General features: G+C 39.3%; 1 pseudogene; it reads left to right on the top strand.

Moving 5' to 3' along the window:
* The first annotated feature begins 4,405 nt into the window (after positions 1–4,405).
* LOC135548357 (anthrax toxin receptor 1-like) overlaps positions 4,406–13,452 on the top strand; it is a 49,776-nt pseudogene continuing 40,729 nt past the window's right edge.

The raw sequence follows: 13,452 nt of genomic DNA, 5'->3' as shown, positions 1-13,452 counted from the left end.
ACATCTCAAGTCATCAGTCAAGAAGTTGAAGCTTGGTCACAAATGGGTCTTCCAAATGGACAACGACCCCAAGCATACTTCCAAAGTTGTGTAAAAATGGCGTAAGGACAACAAAGTAAAGGTATTGGAGTGGTCATCACAAAGCCCTGACCTCAATCCCATAGAAAATTGCAGGCAGAACTGAAGGAGCTTGTGCGAGCAAGGAGACCTACAAACATCAGTTACACCAACTCTGTCTGGAGGAATGGGCCAAAATTCACCCAACTTATTGTGGGAAGCTTGTGGAAGTCTACCCGAAACGTTTGACCCAAGTTAAACAATTTAAAGGCAATGCTACCAAATACTGTTTGAGTGTGTGTAAACTTCTGACCCACTGGGAATGTGATGAAATAAATAAAAGCTGAAATAAATCATTCTCTCTAATATTATTCTGACATTTCACATTCTTAAAATAAAGTGGTGATCCTAACTGACCTAAGACAGGGGATTTTTACTAAGATTATGGCAGGAATTGTGAAAGCTGAGTTTTAATGTATTTGGCTAAGGTGTATGAAAACTTCTGACTTCAACTGTACATACATTATAGTGCTGAGCGATTTGTGCTTTTTGAGGTCGGTTTTTGATTTCGGTTTCGAATATTTTATTTAACATTAAATGCACTTTGCATTATGTGGGTTGAATGCTGTAACAACACAGAATACAACCATTAATAAAAGTGCCCATTACTGATTATTACTTATTAACCATAATTTATTCACTTTAGTTAACTTTAATAAAATATTTATTTTATTTGATTACTTTATTATTTCATTCCAGGTTATCATTTCATCTTTTTAGAGCTGGGCTGTCTGACAAAATCACGATTTTGTAGTTCTTCAATGTAAATAAGGCACGCATTATGACTGTTGAATACCAACAATCAATCACTTTGATAATGTATTTTCAGACTCTCTTTCAGACTCTCTGTTCTCTCTTCTCTCAATCCCAATGTTTTACTCAGCACAGATTTAACCATTTTAAGCGTCCGCACAATGGATTATGGTCATTGTAGTTAATTACTATGTTTTCTGCGCTAAATTATGTAGCATATTGGCTTGTTCAGGCTTGATCTGATTTATCTCTACAGAAACGGCACTTCAAGCTCACAGGAAAAACAACTACTTCAGGCAATTAGTCGTTTAAAAACCGAAAAATAACCACAATTTTGGTTAATCGCTCAGCACTAATACATTATTGACTGTCACATTAGGTGGCTTGGAGAGCAAAGCATGAGTGGCACAAACTGCATGTTGCTCTGCATTAGCAGAGACTTTGGATACACCGAGGGGACGACATTGGTGCGGCAGATGCGTGGATTTAGAGGGGTCATCCGAATGTTTGCCGGGACGACAATGGTCTTTTCTGATATTGCGCAGTGGAGGACCTGGATGTTCCAGTGGGACCAGAAGATAAACAAGTGCATAGAGAGGTCCCGGTGCTCTCTCAATCAGCTAGGGTGCGCATTTCAGGGAACACAATCCACCACCCTGCCATTATACATTGTGTCCCTGGGATGTACTGTAGAGGTAGAGTGCATCTGACAGATGAGGGCAATGACGTATTCCTTAAAAGTTGAGCTCTCTAGTCTCCACTGTTCTCTGCTCCGTAGAGCCACCTAATAATTGAAAATAAGCACACCGTGCGTGCATGCACAGGCCAGTGTGTGTGTCGGGACTGGGAGACAGGTATCAAAACTATACACGAAATAGAATGGTCAGAAACCCAGGACCTTCAGATCCTATGGCCGTGACGTTGACAGTTACGCTACGAACTCTGTCAAGAACGTACACTCTACACAATCTGAAGATTTTGTTGTTGTTCGTTCACTCATTACTGATTGAACCTTCATTTATCTTGCTTGTTTAAAAAACATAGTCTAAAACACGATGTGTTGAAAACAGTGACATATCTTCTATTGACTCCGCAAAGGTCGCGCAAACATGCGATGATGTTGGTATTATTTAAAAAGACGATATGTAACTTTTTGGTTGACCCCACCAAATTCACATGGAAATTTACAGATCTGGGGAAATGGAGATTTACAGATCTGGGGAAATGGGGATTTACAGATCTGGGGAAATGGAGATTTACAGATCTGGGGAAATGGGGATTTACAGATCTGGGGAAATGGAGATTTACAGATCTGGGGAAATGGAGATTTACAGATCTGGGGAAATGGGGATTTACAGATCTGGGGAAATGGAAATTTACAGATCTGGGGAAATGGGGATTTACAGATCTGTCATTCACCATTGTTATCAACTGTACCAGCAGAAATGGAACATAAATCACAGAAAATAGATGTTGTGGTAGGTGCAGCTGTAGAGAAGTATTTGGATGTAAAATATGTTACTGCAGAAGGTGTGCCGGCCTGGTAAAGGATCAGACAGGGCCAAGTAGTGGAATAGTGGTGAGGTTTTAATTGGTGTTGGGTTAGTTGGTAGGTCCATTTTTTTGTAACTTTTCAGGTTCCCTTTCGTGTCACAAGGTGTAGTGCATTCACACTCCAGTACAGTAGGTGGCGGTGTATGCATCTTTCAGTTGGTTGAGATCTGTTAATACAAATTTAAAGAAGAAGGGTTTCGGGAATAAGTTGAAAAGGACCTTGACACTGTTAATCAGACAGCACAAATTGAGTTTACAATGACAAGAAGAAAATTGCATTGCAGAGGAAGGAGCGTACTGATTCATTGCAGGGATCATCAACTAGAGTCAGTTGCGAGACAATTTTTTTTCTTGAGCGGATGGTCAGGGGGCCAGAACATAATTATACAAATCATTTTTAGACTGCAAACTGACTGCCGGAAGCTTAAATAGATATAATATTTGACTACAACATATTAATTTCAAACCTTGCGATCACATACACTGAGTATACAAAGCATTAACCTTTTACTAGAGGGAGCTAAATCAGGGTCACACAGTGTTTCTTGGTAGTCTTGAACAAATATACTTTGAAACAAAAGTATACGCCGTTACACACATGGTTATGTAAAAAAAAAGAGTCAGATATAGAGTTGAAATATATTACATTTCGAGTTTGCATCCCAATATTACACTTTATGTACATCACAGAAGACTGAAACAAAACCATTTGCCATAGTTGTAGGTGGTTTATTATTTTTATTTTGACTTTGTTATGAAAAATATTAATAACATTCCACTCATGAGGCCAATAGAGGGCGCTTGTGGTCATTAGACTGCAGGAAATTAAGAATACCTGCTCTTTCCATGACGTGACCAGGTGAAAGCTATGATCCCTTATTGAGGTCACTTGTTCAATCCACTTCAATCAATGTAGATGAAGGAGAGGAGACAGGTTTGAAGAAGGATTATTAAGCCTTGAGACAATTGAGACATGGATTGTGAATGTGTGCCATTCAGAGGGTGAATGGGCAAGGCAAAAGATTTAAGTGACTGAACGGATATGGTAGTAGGTGTCAGGCACACCGGGTTTGTGTCAAGAACTGCAACGCTGCTGTGTTTTCACGTTTAACAGTTCCCTGTGTGTATCAAGAATGGTCCACCACTCAAAGGACATTCAGCCAACTATACAAAACTGTGGGAAGCATTGGAGTCAACATGGGCCAGCATCCCTGTGGAACGCTTGGCACCTTGTAGAGTCCATGCCCAAAATAATTGATGCTGGCCTCAGATCTGTTTGTGCTCTTGTCAACTCCATTGCTGTCATTGTCAAGCCAAATGTTTTTTTTATGTCAATGACTGACAAGGTTATGTCCGATTGAGCTGACATATGCAGCGTTTACCGTGAATGCCGTCTCTGCCAACGCGGTAACATTTCTTCAAATTTCAATCACGCTGTAACGCTGAACTTCTGCGATACGGATTGAATAGAGTCCTGAATCTTTTATTATTGAACATTGTCCCAGTCAAATTAATTATGTAAAATAAACATAATTAGCACCCTTAGGTAAGACAATGCATGTGATTAAAGGAACTATGTGGAATATTTGATTCTGTTCTGATGAATGATGTGTGTTTGTAACAAGCCACCCTGTGATCACTACTACAAACTATTGAAAAACAATTACTTTTACCAACAGTTGATAGCTGGACTTCTAACTAACGTCAATTGATTTTGCCAGGTTTTAATTACACTGTTGCTACCGACTTCGTAGAAAAAAACATAGTAAATAGTGAACTTTTTGTAATTGTAAACTTTATGCAAAGTTGTGTGCTAAAAATAAATTAAAAAATATGGCAAAAAATGAATCATAATCACTGCAGTCATAACCCACTTGCCACTAAGTGGCACTATTGCTGAAGATGTAGGAAACAGAGGGAAGAAAGAAAGAAAGAAAAACAATAGAAAGAAAGGAAAAAGTACTGCATGACAAAAATGTATCCCCACTGCCAGTGTGTGTGTGTGTTGATTTGAGAGTGTTTGACCTGGAACAGCTCTTCCTGATTCAGTCCAAGCAGCTCCACTCCCCCTCTCCCGGCACAGGACTGCTGTGGAGATGGGATGCTGATCCAGACTGGGAATATTTCATGCCTGGAATCTTAACTCTGGGTGGATCACCGCACCGCGAGGCGGCGTGCTGGGGAACACAGGAACTATCTGAAAGGAGATTATTTGGACTAGTTTGGACTTTTTGAAGGTGTTCATTTTGATTTTGCAGCTTTCTCCTGAAGCAGGAAATATGTCTCTGGGCAGTTGCAGGCAGACTATGCTTGCAGCAGAGATCTGCACCCTGATGGCAATTCTGGTGGCAGGCACTGCAGGACAGAGCCAGGACGGGAGGGAGGCAGGGTCCTCCTGCTACGGGGGGTTTGACCTTTACTTCGTTTTGGACAAGTGAGTGTTCTCCTCTGTCTTCTTGCCTGCTCCAAGTCTCACTCTTCTGCAGGAGCATCCATAGAGGCTCTGTAGCAGCCTGCTTCCATTTAGTCCCAGCAAGTCACCTACCACATTTTGGACATTTCTATGCATTCTTATCATTATTGCCCAGAGAAATACCTACACCGAGCAATTACATTTTCCTATACAACTATTTTTTTTAATGGAGTGATCCACTAATCGGAACCAGAGGCATGACAACACAACGTGAACATATATGTCTTCAGAGGCTAATTGGAAGTGTTTGAGCATTGGGTTGGGGTGGTTGAAGAGGGAAATCGAGTTGGTGGAGGGGAGGGCGTGCTTGGGCTGAGGTACATATGCAGAAATTAGAGCAGGTATGTGGATGATATGCAATCTAAGAGACCCAGGGAGCCAGAGGCTGCATACTAACCTCTCCCTCGTGGTTCCAATCAGTTCCACTAAAGTAGCACAGCAGAAAACTGGTCAAATCTACTTCCTCAGCTTTCCCCACATGCTCTATCAAGAGGCTCCATTCGTTTCTACTGGAAAACGAAATTGGGAAAAAACTGCCAACAAAAAACATAGGCAATCTGTAAACTTGTGCGAGCCTTAGAATCTCTGTTTTCACAAAACATTGCCCATATGGCATGTAGGATGCTGGGTAATGCTAGTATATTATTGTTATGTGTTCAAGTCATGTGTTCCTTACCGTTCCAGACTCACCCCTCCCACTGTCTCCAAATTCTTTTAAAGATGGTGATTTCCCCTCCCCCCCAGTTATTGGCAGCTCCATTGCAATGATATTTCTGTGGCGCACCATACTAAAATACAGAACTACAGTAATTCCAAGCTTCCATAAGGGAAAGTGACATTGGAGTGTGAGGTGGCATGCAGTTAGTGCTGTCTTATTCTATTCTCATCCACAATACGGTGAGCAGTCACGGTAGAGGATATATGAAAGCTAGCAAATAAGATGATTTTAGAATAAAATAGCCCCACAAAACCATTAGTTCATGTATTTTTTGGGATACATGTGTAAGTTTTTGGGATGCATGTGGTAACACTTACCATAAAAATAACCAAGTTTACAATAAAAGTAAATACAATTCTGCTCTTGAACGTGCAAAGGCAATCAGATCCGTTTTGAAGTGAGAAAACAATACATTTCTACTTTAGATAATTTTTTGCTGCTTTATATTTCATTCCACAAGCAATCCAAATATTTCATATTAACAGTTCTATAGATCAGTGTTTCCCAAACTCTGTCCTAGGGCCCCCTCTGTGTGCATGTTTTGGGGGGTTGGGCAGGATCGAGTTTGGGAAACCCTGCTATAGATCACATACAGTATTTCACACACTAATCAGAATACAGTATGCATGGGTGAAATGTGTGACTGTCTTCATACAACATGCAGAGCAATGGTAGCTACTTCATGACTCCCCCGTCGTTTCCCCCTTCCACAGTGCGGTGTGCAGTGGGGAGAGCTCCTGTCTTTCTCTATGCCCCAAACCTCTCTCCATGTGTGTCTGGTCTGCAGAACCCTTTCACCATTAGGCCCAGATGTTCCAAAGCTCCCGAGTGTTTGGCAGCTGTGTCAGGACTGGGACTCATATCACAGTACAACGGACAGAAAAACAAGTGAGAGGGAAGAAAAGAGAGTCAAAGAAAGAAAGGACAGAGAGAGAAATCTTTTGATTTATCCTTTTGCAATCAAATTATTCAGACTTTCAAGCATCAACATCTTTCAAATACTTAAACATATCCATTAAATATGTGGGACATTCTATAAGTATCATAACTGCTGTATTGCTATTGTGTCAGTCTGAATTGGCCAATCACTCAAAACCTCTGGCACGTCTTTAGGCCGACAGAAAAAGGCACATTGAGTTCCATCCTTAACAAAACCTGTCTATATGCACCACACTTATCAAGTCTAAAGTGGTCACATATCAAAGTTGCATTGACATTATCCTATTAGACTGGCTTTTTGGAAACGCTGTGCTCATTTCCTGAGTCTAGTGTTGCTGTCCAAGGTAATCATCAAACACATACTGGTAATCATCTGAATAATCTTTTTCCTTAATGCTGTCCAAACTACTCCCCATTTCATGAGGTCCCTGCTTTTATTTTTTATTTGATTTATTAGGATCCCCATTATCCGATGCCAATGGTGACAGCTAGTCTTACTGGGGTCCGACACATAACAAAAAATACATTACAGACAAAAGACTTTTAAAATGTACATACATTTAAAAATATTAACATGTAGTGTCTGTGCGCGCATCTATCAGTTACACATACATGTCAGTACATACACACAACAAGTAGGTCACATGGGGTGAAGCGTTGTGCCGTGAGGTGTTGCTTTATTTGTGTTTTGAAACTTATGCTATATAATGGAAGGGAGTTCCATGCACTCAAGGCTCTGTATAATACTGCACTGTATTTCCTTGACATATATATTGTATTTCCTTGAATTTATTCTGAACCTGGGGACTGTGAAAAGACCCCTGGTGGCATGTCTGGTGGGGTAAGTGTGTATGCCATTGCTGTGTGTAAATTGAGAATGCAAGTAATTAGGAATTTCCAACATTAATGTTTCTTATAAAAACAAGAAGTGGCATAGTCAATCTTTCCTCAACTCGTAGCCAAGAGAGACTGGCATGCATAGTATTCATATTAGCCCTCTGATTAGAGTGAAGAGCAAGACGTGTCGCTCTTTCTGGGCCTACTACAGCTTAACTAGGTCTTTCTTTTCAGCACTTGACCATATGACTGGACAATAATCAAGATAAGATAACAGTAGAGCCTGCAGGACTTGCTTTGTGGAGTGTGGTGTCAAAAAATCAGAGGATCTCTTCATTAGGTGGCAGGTAGCCTAGTGGTTAGAGTGTTGGACTTATAACCGAAAGGTTGCAACATCTAATCCCCGAGCTGACAAGGTAAAAATCTGTCGTTCTGCCCCTGAAGGCAGATCACCCACTGCTCCTAGTCTGTCATTGTAAATAAAATAAAAATCTTAACTGACTTGCCTAGTTAAATAAAGGTTACATAAAATAAAATAAAATATATAAATATATTGTCACGTGGTTAAAAATACCATAGGACCACGCAGCCGTCATACCACTCAGGAAGGAGACGCGTTCTGTCTCCTAGAGATGAACGTACTTTGGTGGGCTGCAAACCTGACTCAGTTACACCAGCTCTGTCAGGATCAATGGGCCAAAATTCACCCAACCTATTGTGGGAAGCTTGTGGAAGGCTACTCAAATAGTTTGACCTAAGTTAAACAATTTAAAGGCAAATCTACCAAATATTAATTGAGTGTATGTAAACTTCTGACCCACTGGGAATGTGATAAATAAAATTTGATAAATAAAAGCTGAAGTAAATCATTCTCTCTACTATTATTCTGACATTTTACATTCTTAAAATAAAGTGGTGATCCTAACTGACCTAAAACAGGGAATTTTTACTTGGATTAATTGTCAGGAATTGTGAAAAACTGAGTTTAAATGTATTTGGCTAAGGTGTATGTAAAACTTCCGACTTCAACTGTATGTTTTGACCATGTAAGTTCACAATCTAAGGTAACACCAAGTAATTTAGTTTCATCAACTTGTTCAACAGCCAAACCATTATTTAGCAGATTCAGCTGAAGTCTAGAATGTAGGGAATGAGTTGTACCAAATACAATGCTCTTAGTTTTAGAGATGTTCGGGGCCAGTTTATTACTGGCCACCCATTCCAAAACAGACTGCAACTCTTTGTTAATGGACACACACGCTTTGTACAAAGTGGCAGGTCATTGATAACAATAGAAAAGAGTACACCACACTTTACATGTTTGACATTAGAGAAGCTTCCATTAAAGAAAACCCTCAGTTTTATTAGATAGGTTGAGAAGCCATAACACATACGTTTTCTCAACAACAGGTTATGGTCAATAATATGAAAGGCTGCACTGAAATCTAACAGTACAGCTCCCACAATCTTCTTATTATCAATGAATTTCAACCAATCATCAGTCATTTGTGTCAGTGTAGTACATGTTGAGTGCCCTTCTCAAAAAGCATGCTGAAAGTTTATTGTTCATTTGTTTACAGAGAAATAGCATTGTGTTTGGTCAAAAACACATTTTTCCAAAAGTTTGCTAAGAGCTGGCAGCAAGCTGATAGGTCTACTCTTAGAACCAGTAAAGGCCGCTTTACCACTCTTGGGTAGCGGAATGACTGGCATTTCTCCAGGCCTGAGGACAAAGACTTGTGGCAGCACAAGTAGGGCATTTGATTTGCAAACTCATCACATGATCAGTGTCTCGTCAGGAACACTAAAATTGCACTTCCGGGCCACAGAATTTCTAAATGTTTGAACATAAAAGTCCCCCACGTAATAGTAGAAAATTGTCAATAACCATTCATGAAAAATTGTCTAAACATTAACAATGATTCATATTTGTTCATATTTAAGTGACATTTGCATTACATTTGGTGTTTTACACATGTTCCAAGGTCAAATAAATGTATTGCTGGCTTTTTACTCCAAACCATTGTATTGCCGCACTACGGAAAACCTGCTAAACAAACAAAGTGTTTCTTAGATTTTGCCCAGACCTCAAAAGTCATCCCCTGATGTGGTTCATGCATTGTTGTGAACACAGAAAAAATATTGAACAAAATGGGAAAAAATTGAGAAATACGAAACCTGGAATAACAAAAGAAAGAAAACAGGAATTGTGGGGAAAAAACTGAAGTAGATAAAAAATTATTTTAAAAGGTCATACCAATATGTTTTTCTGTGCATGACTGAACTTTAGAATGTGTGTTTTGACTATGTAGCCAAGAAGGAAAGAGGTTGGGCCATCCTAGAAATGTTCTAGTGAAATATACAGTAATATATACAATTTAGCAGATGCTTTTATTAAAAATGGTGCTTATGCCACCCTTTATAAAGCACAGGTTTATGTCATATTTGACATAGTGGGTTATGTCACATTTGACATGGGTGGTTATGTCACACAGTTATGCCCTTAACCAACCGTTATAAAGCATGACACATGGTTGGAGATGATTTGTATTACATTTATGTAGTGTTTATGAAGGCTTTATGTAGCCTTTATAAGCTGCACGTAATTTAAAGCGGGACAATTTAAAGTCATTAAGCTGTCATCTTAGTTGATATAGAATGGGAATATGTTTTCAAATACATTTTCTTCCAAAATGCCATGAACAAATTCCACCTCAATTTAAGAACGACCTACTTGAGAAAAAACATATTTCTATAAAAAGTTATTACATTAGTGCACACTTCCGCTCGCTTTCCCTATTTCTCGCACACACATTATTATTTAAAAAAACATTTTAGTCATTTAGACAATGCTCCTATGCAGAGTGACTTAGTGAGGGCAGAAATTTTTACAAACTTAGTGCACAAACTTAGTGAGTGCAAAGTAGTGAGGGCACAAATTTCCGTACTGGGCGAAATCCTCTTTTTGCTGGTCCTACATAGAAGTAAGGGCTTAGATAATGTGTTGGAGCTATACACTGCGTCTGGCCCATTCTCTTCACTCAAACTGCCTTTGATTGTGATTCTGAAAAGATTTCCTGATAGAAGTCAACCATAATGGAATGTGTATGGCATGCATTCAAAGTAAAACCCCATAGAGGATAAAAATACTTATTCTACAACGTCTGCGGTCTAAATGAAAAAGTAAAGTAAGTACACAGTATCTATTCTCTGTGTCTGTGTCAGTGAAAGGTGGGGGAAAAAACTATATTGACAGGCTCTGTTGTTTTATCCGTAACTATGTCATTACCAGTGATGTAAACTACTATAAAGTACTACTTAAGTAGTTTTGGGGGGGTATCTGTACTTTACTATTTATATTTTTGACAACTTCTACTTTACTACACTCGTATAGAAAATTATGTACTTTTTACTCCATACATTTCCCCTGACATTCAAAAGTACTCGTTACATTTTGAATGCTTAGCAGGACAGAAAATGGTCCAATTCCCACACTTATCAAGAGAATATCCTTGTTCATCCCTACTGCCTCTGATCTGACAGATATACTAAACACAAATGCTTTTTTTTTTTTTTAAATGATGTCGGTGTGTTACCCTGGCTACCCGTAAGTATAGAAAAAAGAAAAAGAAAATTGTGCCGTCTGGTTTGCTTAATATAAGGGAAAGTAAAATTCTTCATACTTTTCACTTTTGATACTTAAGTATATTTAAAACTAAATACTTTTAGACTTTTACTCAAGTAGTATTTTACTGGGTGACTTTCACACAAGTCATTTTCTATTAAGTATCTTTACTTTTACTCAAGTATTAGAATGTAGTACTTTTTCCACCACTGGTCATTACAGTGTATCTCTGATGGTTGAATTTTTCTCTCTATCACCACAGATTTGGTATATTTAAGCAATAAGGCATGGGGGGTGTGGTATATGGCCAATATATCATGGGTAAGGGCTGTTCTTATGCACAATGCAACAAGGAGTGCCTGGATACAGCCCTTAGCCGTGGTATATTGGCCATACAGTATATCACAAAACCAAGAGGTGCCTTATTGCTTTTATAAACTGGATAGCAACATACAGTAATTAGAAGAGTACAAATAAATGTTTTGTTATACCTGCGATATACCACGGCTTTCAACCAATCAGCATTCAGGGCTCGAACCACCCAGTTCATAAAATTGGTTGATGCATGTTACATCTGAACAGGATAATGCGTTATGTAACATCTGAGCAGGATAACGCATTATCATTAGCTAACGCCCTGTAGGGTGAGCTGATTGGAGACACACGGAAGCAGCAATTGGTTTGTGGACAGTTCAATCATGGTAGCTGTTAGGGCCCTTTTAACAGCTCCACCACAATAACAGACATCTTCTAACCTTTCTTTTAGGTCCGGGAGTGTGCAGCACCACTGGAATGAGATCTATTACTTTGTTGATCACCTGGCTCATAAATTCATAAGGTACAGTATTGCCTTGATCGTTACCCAGATACCACTACAAGTACCAGAGAGCTCAATTAATGTATACTGGCCAGTAAGGATGTATCAATTCCAGTAAGGATATAAACAGACGTTTTTGCACAAAGTATTTGAACAAGACAGCAACATACATAAAGAGATTATGTCTGTGTGTCAACTGTGGAAATACCCTCCCATCTACATGTAACTGGAAAAATAAAGGAAACACCAACATAACATGTCTTAATAGGGCTTTGGGCCATAACAAGCCAGAACAGCTTCATTGCACCTTGACATAGATTATACAAGTGTCTGGAACTGTATTGGAGAAACTCCATCATTTGGTTTTTGTTGACGGTGGTGGAAAACGCTGTCTTAGGCGCCATTCCAGAATCTCCCATAAGCTTTCAATTGGGTTGTGATCTGGTAACTGAGACGGCCATGGCATATGGTTTACGTCACTTTCAAGCTCATCAAACCAGTCAGAGCATAGCCATTGTATCCAAAATAACGGCCTGCCCAGCATTTTTATACATTACCCTAAGCATGATGGGCTGTTCATTACTTAATTAACTCAGGAACCACAACTATGTGGAAGCACCTGCTTTCAATATACGTTGTGTCCCTTATTTACTCAAGTATTTCTTTAGCCCTCAGCTGCGGATGTCCTTCATTGTATTTTCTACAGAGGGACGGATCCTGATGAAACTAACAGAAGACAGGCAAGACATAATTCCCTCATAATACAACACTTTCAATGATCTGCCCATTTTACTCATTGGTCAATCGTTTTGTGGAGGGTACTGTGTGTCAATCCTTCTATTACGTGGGTACTGCCCACATGATACACTGACAGTACCAATGGTATATTGCGGTTGGTTGTGAGCAGGGAGCAGATTCGGGCAGGCCTGGAAGAGCTCCGCATGGTGCATCCTGGGGGAGACACTTTTATGCACAAAGGGTTCCAAAGGGTGAGTAATGGATTGGAGACCAGTAGCTGAAGGTAACTGGGCAACAGCTAGATGTCCTTCTGCAAAAATTACAAAAATCTATTTTTATTTTCACAAAAACTTATATATCTATGGGTAAAAGCAGAACACAAATTTCTGTCTCATATTGGTCAATAAAGTACAATGGGGCAAAAAAGTATTTAGTGAGCAACCAATTGTGCAAGTTTTCCCACTTAAAAAGATGAGAGACCTGTAATTTTCATCATAGGTACACTTCAACTATGACAGACAAAATGAGAAGAAAAAAATCCAGAAAATCTCATTGTAGGATTTTTAATGAATTTATTTGCAAATTATGGTGGAAAATAAGTATTTGGTCAATAACAAAAGTTTATCTCAATACTTTGTTATATACCCTTTGTTGGCAATGACAGAGGTCAAACGTTTTCTGTAAGTCTTCACATGGTTTTCACACACTGTTGCTGGTATTTTGGCCCATTACTCAATGCAGATCTCCTCTAGAGCAGTGATGTTTTGGGGCTGTTGCTGGGCAACATGGACTTTCAACTCCTTCCAAAGATTTTCTATGGGGTTTAGATCTGGAGACTGGCTAGGCCACTCCAGGACCGTGAAATGCTTCTTATGAAGCCA

Source organism: Oncorhynchus masou, chromosome 11 (genome assembly GCF_036934945.1).
Source record: "Oncorhynchus masou masou isolate Uvic2021 chromosome 11, UVic_Omas_1.1, whole genome shotgun sequence".
Classification (NCBI taxonomy): domain Eukaryota; kingdom Metazoa; phylum Chordata; class Actinopteri; order Salmoniformes; family Salmonidae; genus Oncorhynchus; species Oncorhynchus masou.
Note: the sequence above shows the minus strand (reverse complement) of the source record. Positions and strands in the feature narration are given on the sequence as shown.